Source organism: Mauremys reevesii, linkage group 2, assembly GCF_016161935.1.
Source record: "Mauremys reevesii isolate NIE-2019 linkage group 2, ASM1616193v1, whole genome shotgun sequence".
In the NCBI taxonomy this organism is placed as follows: Eukaryota; Metazoa; Chordata; order Testudines; family Geoemydidae; genus Mauremys; species Mauremys reevesii.
Genome location: NC_052624.1, coordinates 170,706,477 through 170,725,951, shown reverse-complemented (window position 1 = coordinate 170,725,951; position 19,475 = coordinate 170,706,477). Strand labels below are relative to the sequence as shown.

Here is a 19,475-nt window from a genome sequence, read left to right as displayed (position 1 = left end):
CCAAGTTCTTTGTAGGCCTCATGGCACAGGAGAGTTTTAAGGGGGGATTTGAAGGAGGATAGTGAGTTTGTTTTGTGGATGATTATGGGGAGCTTCTCCCAGGGGTAGATTGCCCAACTGATCTCGGTTTGATACTGGTAAAAGAGCTGGATCTTGCTTCTGCTATTGACTAGGTATTGCTGGTTTAACTGACTTTTTTTTAAATCAAACTTTCTTTGGCTCACATGTTAATAATTGAATGGACTATTTAGAGAATAAACGCTTTGGGACAGGGACCATCTTTTGTTCTGTGTTTGTACAGCACCTAGCACAATAGGGCGTGGTCCAGAACTGGGGCTCCTGACATAGACACCAACTTTTATTTTTCCCCTGGGGTGCTCTGCTCCCTCGCTCCACTTCTTTCCCACCTCCATTCTGCCCCATTCCCTGAGGCCCCCACCTGCCTGCTGCTCGCTGCTCTCCACCCTCCCCCAAGTCCCTCCCCAAGCCGCTGATCAGCAGCATCACCAATCAGTTGTGGCTGGTGGGTGCTGAGCACCCACTAATTTTTTTTTCTGTGGGTGGTCCAGCTGTCAGCACCTATGGCTCCTGAGCACTACTGCCATACAGATAATAAAGAATCATAATAAAGGGAAATGTACGTTCTAAAAGATGCCATTTGACTTTTTTCTATATTTTTCTGTAGTGTTTATAATGTCATTTTGTTTGTGCTAAACAAAATATAAATGGTCTTTTTATGATATCTGTTCTTTAGTTTTCTAAATCCCCTTTCACAGCTGTCTCCTCCACTTTATCAGCTAGGATTTGTAGCTTACCGACAACTGGCAAGTTAACAGTAGAAGAAAAGATAGGGAAATCTTCATTGTTTTTCTACAGTTTTTTTTAACTCTTTAAAGTAAAATTTACAATTGATTTGGTCAACAACTATTACAGAGTAGTGTGCTATTTGCTGAATAATTGGAACTACAGGTAAATAGCTGCCATCACACTTCTGCTTGTCCTTTCACACGTACTACCTAACCAGTTTGTGTATGGACACAAGTAATATTCCAACCCAACAGTCTCAGTATGTGATCATAAATTCAGTGTCAAGTATCAGAGGGGTAGCCGTGTTAGTCTGGTTCTGTAAAAGCAGCAAAGAATCCTGTGGCACCTTCATAGACTAACAGACGTTTTGCAGCATGAGCTTTCGTGGGTGAATGCCCACTTCGTCGGATGCAAGAATGGAAATTTCCAGGGGCAGGTAAATATAAGCAAGCAAGAAGCAAGCTGGAGATAACGAGGTTAGACCTCAACTGCTAGAACAGGGCCTCATCCTCCCTGATTGATCTAACCTCGTTATCTCCAGCTTGCTTCTTGCTTGCTTATATTTACCTGCCCCTGGAAATTTCCACTCTTGCATCTGACGAAGTGGGCATTCACCCACGAAAGCTCATGCTGCAAAACGTCTGTTAGTCTATAAGGTGCCACAGGATTCTTTACTGCTTTTACATAAATTCAGTGAAATCTTGTCATGTGGGCAAAGCTTATCTACACACAAACTTGAACCAAAATTGCTTGCTGTTTTAATTCATACCATCAGTTATTTCAGTCCAAGTTGGTATGTGCAGAGGCAGATTAAGATTTACTGGGGCTCAGGGGAGCTGGAACCAGGGAAGCCAGGAGGGCCATGCCCACCTACTTTTTAACATAGGTGTAGTAGCCTTGGGCAGGTGTGAAACTGTGTTGGCAGGGGCTGCACTTCATGGCGGGGGAGCTGATAAGGTGATCAGCCTACCAGTGTCAGCCTCTTCCCGTTCGGGGGGGTCTGAGGTGGGCCTTAGCCCTCCCTCACCATGAGGCCCTGCCCCCTGCTCCTCTTCCCCTAAAGACTCTGTCCCCTGACCAGGCCAGAAGCCAGAACCGGGCTATGGTAAGAGGGTGGGTGGGGACACAGGCCAGGGTCTGCTCTCAGGCACTGTGGCACACTGTTTGGGCACTTGTGCCCCCCCTCCCACTCCCCCTCCCACTTCTGCACAGGTTCCATCACCCTGTATATAAAAGGTGTTTCCATTGTTTTGAGTCCACCATGCTTAATTTACATAGGAGACAGGTAAATAGCTGCATTCTCTCCTGGCTGGGAGGGAACCCGTTTCCCTTTGTTTGGGCAGACTTTAAAACATAATATTAAGTATCCATATTTCCTCATACAGGGTTAATACATACATTTCACAATTGTATTAATCACTGTGAATAATCAGTGTGTCATTAGCTTTTAGAAAAGACCTCACTCTATACACTTTATAATACAATAATATTGTATGCTAGTTGCTTCAATTGCTTATTGCTTGAAGTTCAGCCCTCCTGTCTTTATAGACCCAAAAGCCTTTGCAATTAATTCTTCTAAAGGTTACTGCTCAAAGTAAAGTTTATTCAAGTTGTGAGGAAGGCAAGATGGAGTCTGGTGGTCTTCACCCCACTTATTAGCTTAAATGCAAATTGTTTTGTTTCCTGTGATGATCTCTCGTTACTGTCTTGATGGTCCTGTTTACTGGTTATATGAAAATGGAGGTAAACACACATTCCTTTGTTTAGGATGGACTCGTTTAACAACTCCCCCGACACTCCTGGTTTACTCTCATCTTAGTCATAATTCTAGCATATATTTATAACTCTAATACCATCACATACATATATCACACAAGAATGTTAATGATTAGTAAGCTATTAGTTTTCATATGATACCTCAAGGCATATTTTGTACAAAGATTATTACAATAGTGCATAGGGTGTGACTACAAGGTACTTAGTGTCCCAGTGATCTAGGGCAGTGGCTCTCAACCTTTCCAGACTACTGTACCTCTTTCAGGAATCTGATTTGTCTTGCATACCGTCAAATTTCACCTCACTTAAAAATGACTTGCTTACAAAATCAGACAAAAGTACACAAGTGTCACTGCACACTATTAATGAAATTGCTGACTTTCTCATTTTTACCATACAATTATAAAATAAATCAATTGGAATATAAATATTGTACTTCCATTTCAGTGTATAGAGCAGTATAAACAAGTCATTGTCGGTACGAAATGTTAATTTGTCCTGACTTCACTGGTGCTTTTTATATACCCTGTTGTAAAAGTAGGCAAATATCTAGATGAGTTGACGTATCCTGTGGAAGACCTCTGCATAGCCCCAGGGGTACATGTACCTCTAGTTGAGAACCACTAGTCTAGAGGGATGTGAAGGCATAAGGGATACCATTCCTCTGGAGTCAGAGGTCTTAAGATGGCTGGTTCGTTGGTCTGCCTCCTGCATCTGAGAAGTTGGAACCTAGTTGGTTGATCCTTATAAAAGAGGGCAGCAGGAAATGGAGGAAGGAGACTGTAACACCTTCCAGAGGGGCAGGGGCCGTGCTCCTAATGGACTGCTGTTGGAGCTACAGCAGAGACCAGAGAGGAATTGCTCCAGAAACCACATGGTCAGAAGGGAGACTGTGTGAAGTTCTTTGTTGCTGAGGTAAAAAGTCATCAATACAGCAAATCCACATGTATAACCTTTTCTCCTTTAATCAGTTCAGATTTAACAGTCTGCGGTGCTGTGCTGCATCCCAACGTCCAGAATGTTGAGGCTCTGTCTTCTGATTCTAATTAGCTGCACACATTGTGATGCAGCAGAGGCTGGCATTCTCTTTGCACGGGAATGAGAGAGGCTTAGATGCCAGGAAGGTATGATCCAGACCTCAGTCACATTCTTTTCTGCTTTCATTGACTACTCATGACCCACTAGAGACCATTTTCATCTAGTTAGGATCCGATCTCTTAACTACAATACTTTGGCTACTTTTATTAGCTTACTGAGTTTTAGTATGAAAGGATGTGCTGCATTTTGTCAATTTACTTTTATCCCGGTTTTAGATTTGTAGTGCATTTTCCAAAAATAGCCCCATCCACTCTTTGATTATTGTTTATTAATAATGATTATTTAACTTGTATGTGAGACTTGGTGCCCACGTAGCATAGGGATGACTATACTAGAATGAGATGTTTCTAGTTTTGGTAAATACTCTTTATAATGAAGGATTATTATTAATAGTATCCCCTACTTTTACTAAATGAAAAGTAATTCAAATTGTTTTGTACCGCTCAAGCTTGCAGTGCCTTTGCAACACTCTGTCAATACACAACAGTGATTTCAGGCAACTTTACAAATGTTTCTTCTACCGGTGAGTTAAAACATCTGTAGATCTTTCATTTGGGTAGAGATGAAGCAATGCAGTCTGCAATGGTTTCTCCCCAGCATTTATGAGAAGCCACAAACATTACATCTGCACATCTGATGTCAATAATACCAGCAATGAGCAGTATGTTAATTGGTTTCCGACATCTGCTTGTAGATTATGCATAAAGGTACATAAGGTTCTTTTTGCATCTTTTTTATGGTAATTTAAGGATCAGATCCTGCTATCTTTATTCACATTTAGTACCTATGCAAATAATCCCATTAATTTAAATTGGACAGTGTGCAAGTAAGGTGCTTACTCATAATGAGTAAAGGTGTCAGACCTACAGTATTTGAGATAACAATTCATGTATTTTTTGCATGGAATGCTAGGGCCAATATACAAAGCCAACATCACTTTTATGTGCACAACTTTGTATGAGAAAATCGTGTGTGTGTGCAATTTTTGTGCAACCAAAATTGTTTTTTTAAAGTGCATTTGCGCATGTATAGTCTATTTGCATAAGTGACAGTGTGCAGAAATTGCACATGCAAACGATTTGGCGATCCAAAGTTGCATAGGCACAATTGGAAACCAGATGGAGGTACGTGAAAATGGAGGACACCCTTTGCGCTGTTCTGTTTGTTCAGAACAGACAGTACCTTGTTTCTTAAGGCCTCTTCTGAGAGACTATCTGCAATGGAGTTAGTCTGACTCAACCAGGCCAGGTGTCATAGACAGTGATTATAGGTGTTTCAGGATTTAAATTTAGACCATTGAGCCACTATCTGGAATAGACTGATTTCACTAAGCACATTGTTCACCAAAATGATGCTTTTATACATTAAACCTGATTCTTCCCTCATATGGGCTTCAGACCAGAATAATTCAATTAAATTAAATGGAGCTACTCCTGATGTACACACATCCCAAGCGATGGATCTTAAAGAATTCAGAGACTTAAGGAGAGGTGGGGAGGGTGTTTCTGATTTTAGATAAATGGTCCATACAGTGGATGTGTCTATCCAGGGAGCAGTGGAAAATAGTCTTTAAAGGTTGAATGAAATGTTGTTATTGGAGACATTGGGAACACTTGAATGTTCTTGCTCCAGAGAGGAGTTTGCCTATTGGATTTGGCCTTCAGTGGTTGTTTCATTCCTTGGGCATGTCTGCATAATGATATTACATTGCCGTAGTTTGTTTGCTCTGAATGCAGCAGTTTAACTGAAGAGAACTTAAGTGCATCCCCACCACTTTGTTATGGTACTTTCATTGTTGATCAGTGTGTTCATTTCAGTTGACTGCTCTGCTTACTGGGCAGAAATTCCATGGTGAAATGTTCAGCTGCTCTACTCTTTCCTCTGTTTTTTTGTGTGATGCGTCCTGGAAACTTCAGGCATTCTGGGATTTGGAGGTCAAACTAAACAAACTGCCATGATTTTGCTCTTGGCTTCCATTCACTTTGCCAGGGCCATTTTTGAACCCTGATGATGACTCCTGAGCAGTAGAGAGCAAGATACCAAGACAGGTTGATCCAGGTATGAACCAATGTTGTGTGGGATACTAATTAGTGCAACAGTTAGGAATTGGTCCACAGAAATCTTAGAGCAAACAGACTCACTGCAAAGTAGAGTTAATTCTGTTGCAAGGATAACTACTTACTGTGACGTCAGATGCCAAATAAAATCTGTTCTCAAAAGTAGTTTATGTGGACACAAGGCACTCTACGACAAACTAACTACAGTTAGTGTAATGTAACATCCCCATATAGCCCAGGCCCTGATTTTCTCACTGCACCTCTAAATATCAGGCTGCTAATAACATAGTGTACTCCTATTAAGCTCTCTTTTAGGGGGTTACATAGGAACCCACTGCCTCTCTCTCCCCCTCCCCCACTCTAGGATGCTGGCATGACTTTTGTATCCAGTTCTGTAGCTCACAGCTGTGGGATGGTTGAAGAAAATCGGCACTCTTTTCTTTCAGAAGCTGATGTCATTTCAGAGAGGCCAGAATGTCAGAGCTGTCAATTAAATGGTAGGTCCATGATTCTGGCTGGGCTTGCTCAACTGCAGTGACCCACGCCACTCCGAACATAGGAAATAGATTGCAGGCTGGCAGGCAGTTCCTGGTGTCATTATCTGATTTGAGTGAATCAGCAAGTGTGTCTGCATTTACAGTGAGGCAATTTATCAGCTAGTTTTGACTGGACAGGGTGTCAGACTTGTGGTGATGGGCTGGCGGATCATATTCACTAGACTTAATTGGCTGCCCCATCATGAATGACTGATAAATAACAAAGCAGTTCTTGTAAATAACTCTTCTATTTTAGGAAGAAAGCTATAATCTCCCACTGAGGTTTTGTGTAATTGCTTTGTTTGTACTTGCTTTTGTCTAGAAGTGACTCTGTGAAGCTATATGAAATATATTCTGTTAAAAACATTAGCCAGATCCTTAGCTGACATAAATCAGTAAAGCTCCAGTGAAATCAATCAAGCAATGTTGATTTACACCTTGTGTAAATCAGACTCTGAAATGCATAAACTTGGATACATGGCATAAAGAGTTGATTGTCAGTATTGCCAACAATAGCCAGGGAAAGTAGATTTGATTATTATTTTTTCAGGAAATAGTTTTAAAAATACCTTGACCTATCTAAGAAGGTGCTTTCGTTTTTCAGAGAAGTTTATAAGTAATTTAGAATAAGTAGATTATCTTATCTATCTTTAAATTCTGAAGATAAGTTACCACCTCCTGAAATAATACCACAACCTGGATGATTTAAACAAGGATTTTGTGACGTAGCCTGATAAGCCAATCAAACAAAGCTAGGAAATTATTGCTGCAATACAGGATTTTCTCTGCTATTGAGTCACTGTCTCTTGCTTTGAAGTAGTCTTTCAATGAAGTGAACTTTGAGCAGAAATGCTAAAATATTGCCAAACAATATAGATCTCCAGTGACCTTTTCAGAAAGCTAAAAGCCAAATGCATGGCGCATCTCCAAGTTTCAACATTCATTGTGTTCTTCCTTGCAAACGGAATTAAGCAATATGGACCAGCTCCTCAGCTGGTTTAATTGGGATTTCAGTGACACTACACCCATGTACAACAGCTGAGGATCTGGTCCTTCATTCCTTCTATGCCCCTCCTTATTGCCATTTTATAAAACGTTTTTGTCTGATGCCACTCAGTCTGACACAAATAAAAGGGCCGTGAGTGCACTGCTAAAAACAGGCTGCAATTTTGAATCAAAATAATTCATGTTGTTGTCAACTGGCAATCCCCATGAGCCTATAAAATCCTAGTTCCACCTAGTGCTCTGAACATCAGTGAGACATGGCCCTTGAGCCACACCATCCAGGGAGAGAGACAGTATAAATGCTCTACCGTTCCTTATTAATTATGATTATTTGTGTACTATTATTACTGTAGCACCTGGAGTCCTAGCCATGGACCAGAGCCCCATCGTGCTAGCTTCTGTACAAACACAGAACAAAAACAGTTCCTGTCCCAAGGAGCTTACATAACACAAGAGACAATGGATGGAGACAGACAGATGGGGTAGAGAGGCCACTCATGTATTCCCAGAACACCGGTGCATGTGGGGTCACACTGGTGTGGGGGGAGCAGCATGGTCTTCAAAATGGCATTCCCCCTCCCATATGGGACAAAACACATGCAGTTATATCTCATTACCAGCTGGGGGACAAACCACCCAAAAAGAGGGCTGTCCCATTTAAATCCGTAGGAGTGGCCTCCCTAGACAGGGAAGTACAAGGAAACAGTGAGACCATATTGGTCAGCAAGATCCGCAGTCGTCTCAGCACAACAGCTGCCTAACCATTGTTAAGTGATTTGTAGGCATCATAGCAAAGGAGAGTTTTGAGGAGGGATTCAAAGGTGGATAATGTGGTAGTTTTGTGGATGTTTACTGGCAACTTAGCTATGTACACCATACAAAGAAAGTTCCTGTCCAAAGGAAATAACTCACTGTATATATCCTGTCACCATTCTGCCAGTCAAGCATCATGGAGGGGCAAATATCTTCTTTCTCAGAATCTGATTCCAGTTGCAAAATAAAACATTATATTATCCATTGTTTTTATGTTGGCCCCAGCCATTAGAAAATACATTTATTTCTTTACTCTTGCAGCTGGTAGCAAATTCTGGGTGCCTGTCATCCAGCACAATGGATGACCTTCACCAATTTTCATCCTTTGTGCATAATAGAAATGCATATAGGAAATTACATGGTAATCTAGGACTGGAGCCAAAGGAAGGCACTTATAAAATTAAAAACTATCCTAATTTTCCTGAAAAGGGTCACAGAGACCTGACACTTATTGCATCTGTGGTGGTTTGGCGATTTTGTGGTGTATCACTGCCATGGAGCTACACCTACAGCCAAAACTGACACCTCTGTCTCCCCTCTACCTCTTACCTTCCAGATCCTGCATGTGGCGAGGTGGGTCTCTCCTACAAACATTAAGCATGTTCTCCTACAAACTAGCTTGTCCTGCTACAATTTGAAACATCTGTGCAGGCATCTATAAAGCCAAACTGTTTTTTCTTAGAGGAATGCACAAACAAGGAAAACAGGAGAGTTAAAAAGAAGGGAATTGATCCTCAATTCTAAACCCATTACCCAGACCAAAATCAGACACAGAATGGTTTAAAATTTTATCTTTTTCCCTCTTCTGCACATTCCCACTTTATATGGTTGTAGTCAGAGGCTGTACCACAGGGGAAACGGTGGGAGGGTTTTCTTCATTCTGATGAGCTGTCGTTGTCAAATGGAGTGGATAGAGTACTGATCTGGAAGACCAGACATCTGGGTTTTTGTACTCGCCACTTGCTGAAGCTCGCACAGCAGATCTGTGGCAATCATTTCACCTCTGTACCTCAGTTTCGCCCGGCAAATAGGGATAGCAATACTCTTCCAAAGCGCTTTGAGAGCCAAAATGAAACATGCTATAGAAAAGCCAAGTGTTACTATTGTTGATGTTTAAAATTCCTATAGCCTGAAGATGATGATGATGATGATGATTCAGGCAGAAATGGAAGACTCTAATTAATGCAGAGATTCTTAATTCCACTGGGTGGCAGCTGTGCCTTTGTTTAGGTCAGGAGTTATATTCCCTTGGTTGGGTCAGGATGACAACCACCTGTTTGCTAGAAGGAAGCAGATCCAAAACCAAGCAGTGCAAACTGTGAGAATCTGTACCCAGCTGAGGTGGCCACGCTGTCCTTCTGTACACTCTGACTGCTTTTACCCTCTGAATCCCTTCTTGCTCTACTGATGTTAAACCAAGATCCCCCCCCCGAACCCAAATATATGTTGCACATGCTGGTGTGGTGTATTGTTTGGATTATACTCAATGATTCTTCTTAAATGGGTTATGGGTACAAACCAAAACTACACTAGCAGCAGCCGTCAGCACAGTTTTGATGCTGTTGCAATATGCATGAAGTACAGAAGGAGGAATATCAGATTCCTTACTATGTAAGAGAAAGAGACACGGCCCTGAACAAATGTCTCCCATTATACCCAGCTCTGCATTACTACAAATCAGATACAAACAACACCATCTCCTGGCTATCCAAGGACTTGGATGAAGCCAGCAATTGGATGAAGAGCAGTTGGCTGTAGCGGGAGGCATGGCCAGGGCAAATTGATTGTCATTGAGACCACTTAAACTAGGTTGCAATGCCAATCATATTTGGCGCATCCACCCCCCCTCTGTCTCCCTCCTTGAAGGAGTGGACAGGCCAGATTTGAGGGTGTTGCAACCTTCTTTAGCCAGGAGAAATGTTGGGAGGTATACCCCCTGTTGAGGGAGTCAGCCTTTAGATGACCGTATAGTTAAAGCTATACAACTCTCTCCCACCATCTCCCCATCCTCTCCAGTGTGGATTCAGTTCTACCAGTAAAAAGGTGCTTATACAGGGATAGCGTATTCCCATACAGGGAATATGTATGACTACACGGGTTCTAAAAAACCCCACCTCACTCCACCCCCATCCCTCCCTGCTCTCAACTGACATAGCCATACTGATGCAAAAACTGCATATAGAACAGGGCTCAGACAGATGGGAGCTAGATCTCTTGCTTACTCTCCTATGATCTGTCTTACTCACTCTTACCATCTCACATTTTCACTGTCAGGCTCCAATCAGTGAAACTCTCCATCGCTCTCTGTACTTTCCTACTGGTTCATATTCCTGACTGTCTTTGAAGTAAAGGTGTGAACGCCTTCATCATTATTCCCAGCATGAAGTCATGATTTGGTTTACTGCCCAGAAAAGATTATTTCTCAATTTCAGCACCTTTGGAATCAGTTTTTATGCCGGTTGATGCCTCTTTGGCACAAAATACCATTTACAGCAAAGAAACACCTGACAAAGACACATAGCTACGTAGGGTGCAGAACTACTTGTTTGTTTGGGGTTTTTATTTAGTTCAGATGGACAAAAATACCTCTGGAACTCCTGAAAGATTTATGGACTGGGCTGCAAACTAACTGCAGTACTCGCTGCTTAAAGGCAGACAAGTTCTTTATTGTTGTGATGGGGGGGCCTCCCAGAAATTCTCATTAAGCCACCACTGGCCTTTAGACCACAATTTCAGAACCACTCTATTCCCACAAAGCCTGATTGACTGCTTTCACTTTTGTGAAGCAAGGGTCAATTATTCATTGAATCCAGGAATCTTCCTATTTAGTTAGGATAGAAATGTTCTCCCTAAAATATTCTCTTCTGAAGTGTCTTAAAATAAGCTCAGACTATATAGCTAATCACCAGACTTGTCATTTTTAATGGTTTCTAATCTGTAAACGTCTCCCACAGAGAAACACTTATTCTCCCTTCATTTCTGTACATACATTGAATTAACAGAACAGAACAGATCAGTAGGATGGTTCATGCTAACACACTAGAACAGAACAGATCAGTAGGATGAGATCTGCCTCCTTTATGCCACTGAGGTGACATCAAGGAGATGGATTCTGGCTGCAAGTGGCCAGCAGGAAATTTCCCTCTTGTGGAAGAATTCTCTCCTCCCCCATAACCCCAGTGAAATTGATGGAGACAGCACCTACACCAACCATGCTGCCTTCCCTGTGATATAAAGGGTGTGTCAGGACAGGGAGGAGGCATGGTAGAGCTATGCTATGCCTATCTGATGCTGGGATAAGGATTCTTCTCCAACGATGTTGGCATAAGTCAGAGAAACTCCTTGGACCAGCCCTAGTATCACAGAGCCATACTAGTAATCTGATACCCTTTCCCTCTGGTGTCCAGCAGATCTTGGCCACAGGAAAGAATCTGACCCGCTCTTTTGAGCCACAATTCTGAACACTGATTTAATGTTTCTTCACAATTTTTCATAAAGCTAATCTGGATGCCAAGGTATTTGCATGTGAGGGTGTATCAGTGAAAGAGAACACTGAGAACATGCATCCGACGAAGTGGGTATTCACCCACGAAAGCTCATGCTCCAATACGTCTGTTAGTCTGTAAGGTGCCACAGGACTCTTTGCTGCTTTTACTGAGAACATAGCGGGGCAGAGTTCAGAGGCTTGTTATTAGAGATGGTCAGAAAATAATAAGCTCTGATGAGAGTTAAAAGAACCATTCAACTTTTATGTAAATGTTGCTTTGTTTCTATTGGAGCCCCAGACTGCTTCGCTGATATTGCTTGCAGTACTGGGCCGTGCCGCCCCCTGCAAAGCAGGTATCTTGTTGCATTGTGCTGTACTGTTTTGCACAGTATTGTAAACTCTTTGCCACACTTCCTCATGGGGAAAAAAGAGACCAATATTTGAACAAAAGATAGTCCAAAAGTTTATTTTGGCGTGTTCTCCTAGTACACTGCTGTCGTGCAGGAGCCCTAGGTGTAAGAGTTGTGAGTCACTGCTTAGCACTGTGCTGTTACCAGGCTAACGTCGTTACTAAGTCTTTCCCTATCTACTTCACAGGTGGGCACCTCCTGAACAACTTCAGGGTGTTCTCCCCACACAAGTTTCTTATGTGTGCCAAATATCATTTCCTGTTGGCAAACCTTCTTACAAAACAAGTTGGTTTAACAGATCTGTACATACATTGAATTAACAGAACAGATCAGTAGGATGGTTCATGCTAATGAACTAGACCAGGGGTAGGCAACCTATGGCACACGTGCCAAAGGCGGCATGCGAGCTGATTTTCAGTGGCACTTACACTGCCCGGGTCCTGGCCACTGGTCCGGGGGACTCTGCATTTTAATTTAATTTTAAATGAAGTTTCTTAAACATTTTAAAAACCTTATTTACTTTACATACAACAATAGTTTAGTTATATATTATAGACTTCTAAAAATGTTAAAATGCATTACTGGCACGCAAAACCTTAAATCAGAGTGAATAAATGAAGACTCGGCACAGCACTTCTGAAAGGTTGCCGACCCCTGCACTAGACCAGTCTGAGAGCTTTGCATCAGGAGTGCTATAGTGAAGGGACTAGTAAGTAGCAGGTTTCTCATTTGCTTGTTTTTTTTTCCTTCCTTTCTTTCCCCCCATACACACATCCTCCCCCCACCTCCCCCCCCGCCAAAAAAAACCATCTGGTCATAATTTAATATTTCTAATGTTGTAGTGTCCAAAAGTCCCCAGCAGGATTGCGTCCCCTTGTGTTACAGATAATAAAACACTCCCAAAGAAGTTGCAATCCAATTAGACTCTTTCTTAGTTTCAGGATGATGCTGCCAGCGCCAAACGTTCCGAAATCATAAGATTCCCTTAAAAATAATACTTTGGAGGTTGCTTATATTTGCCTTCTGGTGTTGAAATCTTTTGGGCTCACACTTTCAAGCCTTTCTTCATAATTAGGAGGGCTAGAAATTTGCTTAATAAAAAGCTGAGAGTCTTGTGCAGTCACATGACCACAGGAGGTGGGGCTTGAGGGGAGGACAACACAAAATACCATGAGACTTTCAGTAAAATTGTAAGTTGCTATCACTGTACTTTGCTTCTTGTTTTTCCATATACGAAAGGCCAACTATATACTTTCAGTCTGTCTTTGATTTCAGACCAAGGAAAACAACCAGATAAGTAGGCACTAATGTAAAGTCTCCAGGAGGGAGCATAGTATGTGTACTCACTGCAGCAGCTACAATTATAAACTGAAACTGCTCTCCAGGAAGAGAGTACTTAGAAACTTACAGGTGCAGTACACACAAGAGAGTCAGAACAGGTAACTAGCTAGTACCTTCTGAGAGGTTTGCATTTAAATTATGGTCAAAGGTACCTGTCAAGAATGGCATTCCAGGTGCTCAGATATTATAATAGTTCTGTAGATTAAATAGGATACTCACTCCTAATATTGTGGGACTTTGTAAAAGTGTAAAAATATAAGGAAAACTCTTCCTAACCAAAAGATGTTTAAAAATACTGTGTATAATTCTTTTTTGACACTTTTTTGTAGGTTTTAATATTTTACAAAAGCTTCCTGTTATGTAAAAGAATAGTACAGACAGTGATAACCTAAAATGACTTAATCATCAAGAAATGTCAACACTCCCACCCAGTCTACACTAGCAACTTTTGCCAGTTGTCTGTTAGGGTGTGACTTTTTGTTGTTGTTCATTTAGTAACATTTTTATAAGTGCCTTTTCTGGTATGATTATTTTGCTTAGGGAACTGGTATAAGCTCTACCTTCAAAGCATTTTTTGCAGAGATAAATGGTATTTAACTAGGAAGCAATACTAGCAAACCTTTTCTAATGTAGATGAGGCCTCTGAGTGCTGTCCTATGGCAAGAGTGATACTCCTGATATATCTGATCTGCAAAGGTGCAGAAGATGTTAACAGAAACTGCAGATAAAACCCATTGCTAGGTTAAAGTTTATTAGAGAATATTTAAAAATAAACGATACAAAGTGTTTGAGGCGTCAGTTATTGTGTCATTGGGGGTAACATACAGGTTGTAGGGGGATGTTAGCGTTTTGGTATTGGACGGCATATGTTCAATTGTCATTCTGCATCTGCTCAGTCTGTATCTGAAGCACTCCTTGGGGCTGTCAGGGTGACCGGTGTACAGCTTAGACAAGACATTCTTGTATGAATGCTGAAAAATTATCACATAAATTTGTTCAGAACATTAGCACCAACTTCTAGCGTTTGGAGGTGGAAATGAAGGTACTGAGGGGTCATGCTAAGTAGAGAGCAGAATTTCAGTCTTGGAGTCAAACCAATAATGTCTTCACACATGAGCAAACTGGGTCTGCTGAAAGGGGGCCCGATGTACTTCAGGGTATTGCATTTTCAGATATCATTCATGACTTTAAAAAGCAATGTGGGTTTTTTGTGGGTTTTTTTTGTTTTGTTTGTTTTTTAATTAGCAGAATACATGTAAAACTTTTTCTATTATCACTACCTCATGTTTTGGTTCTCAATAAAATTTTAAAGACAAGAATTACTATTCATTTCCTTCTGTAATATGGTAGGGAGCCCCAAATTACACTGTGTCCAGAGACCACCTTTCTGCCTTCCCAATCCTCTGCTGCTCTAGGATGCCCAGTGTAACCTAGCCCTGAGGCTCTATATGCTGTCACTTTAGACACAGTACATGAGTCAAATTGTCCCTGAAATGTAATCATACTCAAAAGGAAACTTTCACAGTATGATAGACAAAGGGACAAGTGACCCTACTGTATGTAAAAAGAAAAGGCAAATAACTCTCAAGGTAGTAACAATGAGTACTTCTAAGCAGGGAGGAATAAGGGGATAATTCAGATAAGTTTTAGACTCTTTGGAGATAATGGCCTTGATCAAATTTCCCATGCTAATAGACATCATGGGATCATGATGTCATCTTGAATAGATATGGGCAAGAGAACAATTGTCCTGTTATGTAAAACTACCACATATATGCATAAATGTGATGCATTTCAATGGACCCAATGAGAATTTGCAAGTGATGAAGTCACCCTACCTTGTTGGAAAGGGGTATGTAAGCAGACATGCATGAATTCAAATAGCTATCATTTGCCGTATGCAGTGTTGTTGTAGCCACGTCAGTCCCAGGATACTAGAGAGAAGGTGGGTGAGATAATACCTTTTATTGGACAAACTTCTTACAGAGAGCTTCTTACATAAAGCTCTTTGTTCCCAAACCTAGGAAGAGCTCTGTGTGGCTTGAAAGCTTGTCTCTCTCACCAACGGAGGCTGATCCAATAAAAGATATTACCTCACCCAGTTTATCATCCGCTGAGCAGACCGGTGATCATATCTAGTCTGTAAGCTTGTCAGCTACACAGTCTCTGCATACCTGCCCTCTGAGCATGAATGAGAGAATCTTCACACATTCCACTGCCCTGGTCTTTCCTCACTTCAGACTCGCATTCAACACCCTGATCCTGAGACTCAAAGTTTATCATAATAATTAGTTCACCTTGCACAGACTCTAGTGAACCCTTTTAACATCACTAGACCTCCACATCACACAATGTTCAGCACTAATTTGCACCCTTGTTGGCAGTCTCAGGGAGGGCTAGGACTTAGTGGGAAGACAGACTAACCTCTCTTCTCTTAGGTCAGGGATGAGAAATGTCGGAAAAGGATTGTGGGGGTGGCCTATCCCTATTCTGCCTCTGCTATACCTGTTCCATGGCTAAAGGATTTCAGTGAATCTTCAAGATTGTCAAGCTCGCACCTTTCACAAGTATTATATTCACCTCAATAAGGAGCCCCTTCTCCATCACTGCCATTTGTTGGTCTGATCCCTCCATCTAAATTAATAGATAGCCGACTCTGCATCAGTTCCCTAGAATTAGATGTAAGAGGTGGGGGAAAGGTATAAGGTTTACACCTTAGTAAACTCATTAAAGTATGTACATATACTACAAACAAAGAACTGTTTGTTTAGGGCGAGTGGCTGCCCCTTATGTCATACTCAACTAATTCTTACCATACAATGCTGATTAGAAACTTGCAGCCCTCAAAGGATATTTCCTTATCTTCTCTTTACTTTAATTATGAACTCAGCAAGCAATACAAAGGAGCCTGAGGTTTCAGAACACTAGCAGTGTGGCATGTTTTTAAACCGAACTACCCCAGATTTTCTATCAAATCATTAGCACCACTGCAATGTTAAGAATCGTGGCTGATATTTAGAAAAGCATGTAGTGGATAATTATAATGGCATCTTTATTTAAGTTGGGAAAAGGCTCTATGCATGTGTCATCCCATGTTTTAACATAGCTGCCTCTCAAACATCTTTTGATATATTTTATTGAAGTAGAGGATCTCTGTGCCAGACATCATGTTGGCATCACAATGAGGCAGTCAGTGTAAAATCCACCATGACATTGAAAAAGAGACACAGGTATTTAGCCCTGGGTCAGATAGGTGGCTTATTAGCACTCCAAATTTTAGGTGGTGCTCTGATGCTGAGAGGGTTTCCACTACAGGAAAAAGCCATCCAGCCACAAGACTGTGATTGTGTAATATTATAATGTGTGTTGCGTTAGAGCCCAGTGATTCCCCAGTCAGGATCAGAGCCCCATTGTGCTAGGCACGATACAAAGAAGAAGATTTCACTGCCCGAAAGAGCTTGCAGTCTACGTGGATTGGACACAAGTGCATGTAACAAAGACCAAGGAGAACCTTGGGAGAAAGGACAAGGGTAACAGCAATAAGATCACATGGTTGCAAATCCAGGCTGTCTGTGTGTGTATTATATATACACACATGCACGCATGTGGGGCTTGGTTGGGTGGCTTGTTTTCTTTTAAAATTTGAATACCACTGCCTGACCCTACTGGTCCCACCATAAATTGGGGGTTGTGGGAAAGTCTAACCTAGGACCAGTGGATCCCAATGGAGACTCTAACACAAGCTCCCACTGGCCACCTCAACTGGTGGGGCTCTCAACCCATACTACCTAGTAGCCAGGGCAGCAAAAGCTGAAATGGGAAACAGAAATAAGTGCTGGGCTGCCTGGCTTCCCCTACCCCTATTCTGTGCTCCCAGATTCCATCCCTGAGAGCATAGCCTATGGGAGGAAGTTGGCAAGTTCCCTGCTATCATAGGGGGAGTGGTAATTTTTTTTTAAGCTATCCAGAAGATAGCCCTCCCCTATCTTAGCAATTTTAATCATAACACATTTTTTGCCTGCGTGACCATACTTCAAATTGTCCCTTTAAATTATGTTTCTTATTTGGTATACTTTTTGGTGATCACCAGGGTATTATCTTTGCTCACCAGGGTAAATGTAATAATGCAGTTTTTACCACTGATAATATATAGTTGCTAATGATTTCAATTAGGAATAGGAATAGTTTGCTTTTCTATAGTACCTTTCACCCCAGGATCATAAAATACTTTGCAGTCATTGCCTATTTCAGAGGCAGTTGTATTTAAACATTAGAACACTCATTTCATAGATGAGGAAAGGATCTCATAAAGTGGCAGCCTTGGCCAAGGTTACACAGGGATGATAGAATTCAGATTTTTCTAATTCTCATTTCTAAGATTTCAGCACAAGACTGTTCTTCCTGAATAGGAAGAATATTAGTTATGCATTCATCTATATGATTCATGTATTTTTGTAAGTGTGCTGTTGGCCATTAGCATGTGCAACTGTAATTTGTACAGTAGATTTCATCGTCCATTTCTATGAAGACGTTTGTTCTGAGGCTCATGGGATTAGGTTCTCCCTTAGATATTATTCACTGTTGGTACAACCCTTCCTAGCCATAATTCCAATCTGGATTTGGGTCTAAAAGGAAAGATTGCTTTGGGTGGTTTTGTTTGTTTTTCATATAATCTGAATTATCCCATGCAGTGAGCAAGAACAACATTCACCCCGTATCCAAAACATGCCTCTATTTTTTTGGATTTTAACTGGCACAGAGGCATATACACTTTTGACTTTTTTTTTTTAACACTTTGCTTTTGATTTCCATTATCCTGCATCTCATGCGACCATTTTGTTTCAATAAACACTGATGCTGTTTTTATACTTCTAGGGCCCAAAAGATTATGGCTCATTCAGAATGCTTGACAAACTGCATCAATCATTATTTTGTTAAATTGTCTATATCACCCTGTGACTTTTCCATATTATTATTGTAACTGTGCAACAAATTTCCAATTGCCTTTGAGAATGGATTGTCACCGGAGACCATCTAGTCGGCAGGTGGCCTTAGTCTTTTTCCTTATCCTACAATTGAAATCAGCCCTGCGTGGGGTCTGTGGTGGTATGAAAAGCTTCCCCCAGGCTTACTTGAGAATATCCATGGTTATGATGCATTGACTGATTCATGCTTACCATAAAGTTAAGCTTCTATAAATGTTTACTTAATCCAATAGGTGGGGCAGCTGTCTGATGCTGTGGCAATTCCCAGTTTCTTTGTTGGTGTGTATGCTATTAAGTGAAATGGGATAGCTATTGTTTGTTGTTTATTAGCATTTGGTATGGAATTAAGTTAATATATCAATGGGAACTTCCACTAATCTCCTTTTGTGCATCATCTGAAACCATGTTTATTTGACCTTCTCAGGAAAAGCTCTAGGTTTTAGAGGTCATCTGCTAGAGTTTTGGAGCTACATGAGCCAGATTTTTATCTCCATTACAATGGTGTAAACTCAGCAATTTGACTGAATTTGGTGTAAATTAAATCAGGATCTGACCCACTATCAAAGATGAGTTAAGAGAAACCAAAGGTCTCTCCTTGCCTCTTTATGTCCTCCAGTGTTGGTCAAATATCTTTAGATGTCCAGAAAGCATGATGGATTCTTAAGGACCTCGAGATATGTGGAGGTGTTTCTGGAATTTAGCATAAACTGTTCCAAGTTATTTCAGGGGGGATGGGATTGAAGGGAGAATTTTACATTGCCAGGGCCTTGCACAATGATCTTACACCATATATACTATTCCATCCCCAGTAGTTTCTGTTTAAAAATAAATAAATCAACATCTCTGCATGGCACTTCATTCTCTAGCCTAAGTAAGGTGTCACAGAATGCATTGCTATGATGACAATGTGGCAGGTACCTAGGGGAAAAATGACAATTTAACATAAAACCACAGTGTGATAGACACACTGACAGCTGGTTTAAATCTGTATTTGTGCTGGTAGCTAACGAAGGCCTACTCTACACCTAAAACTTAAATTGACATAGCCATGATGCTCAGGGGTGCAAAAAATCCACACCTGAGTGCTGTAATTGTGCCGACCAGAGTAGACGCAGCAAGATCAACAGAAGAATGCTTCCATCGATTTAGCTACCATCCAT

At 41.2% G+C, this 19,475-nt stretch overlaps 1 long non-coding RNA gene across 3 annotated transcripts in view; it reads left to right on the top strand.

Annotated features, from left to right (window-relative positions):
* Positions 1 to 3,676: 3,676 nt before the first annotated feature.
* LOC120398504 overlaps positions 3,677 to 19,475 on the top strand; it is a 93,133-nt gene continuing 77,334 nt past the window's right edge. The window contains exons 1-4 of one of the 3 annotated variants that reach the window (XR_005594483.1): positions 3,677 to 3,707; positions 4,130 to 4,204; positions 5,598 to 5,739; positions 6,103 to 6,235. This is a non-coding gene — a long non-coding RNA (uncharacterized LOC120398504). Of the gene's footprint in view, positions 3,708 to 3,926; positions 4,038 to 4,129; positions 4,205 to 5,597; positions 5,740 to 6,102; positions 6,236 to 19,475 lie in introns of those variants that run through there. The other 2 variants (XR_005594482.1, XR_005594484.1) reach the window with 2 other exon arrangements.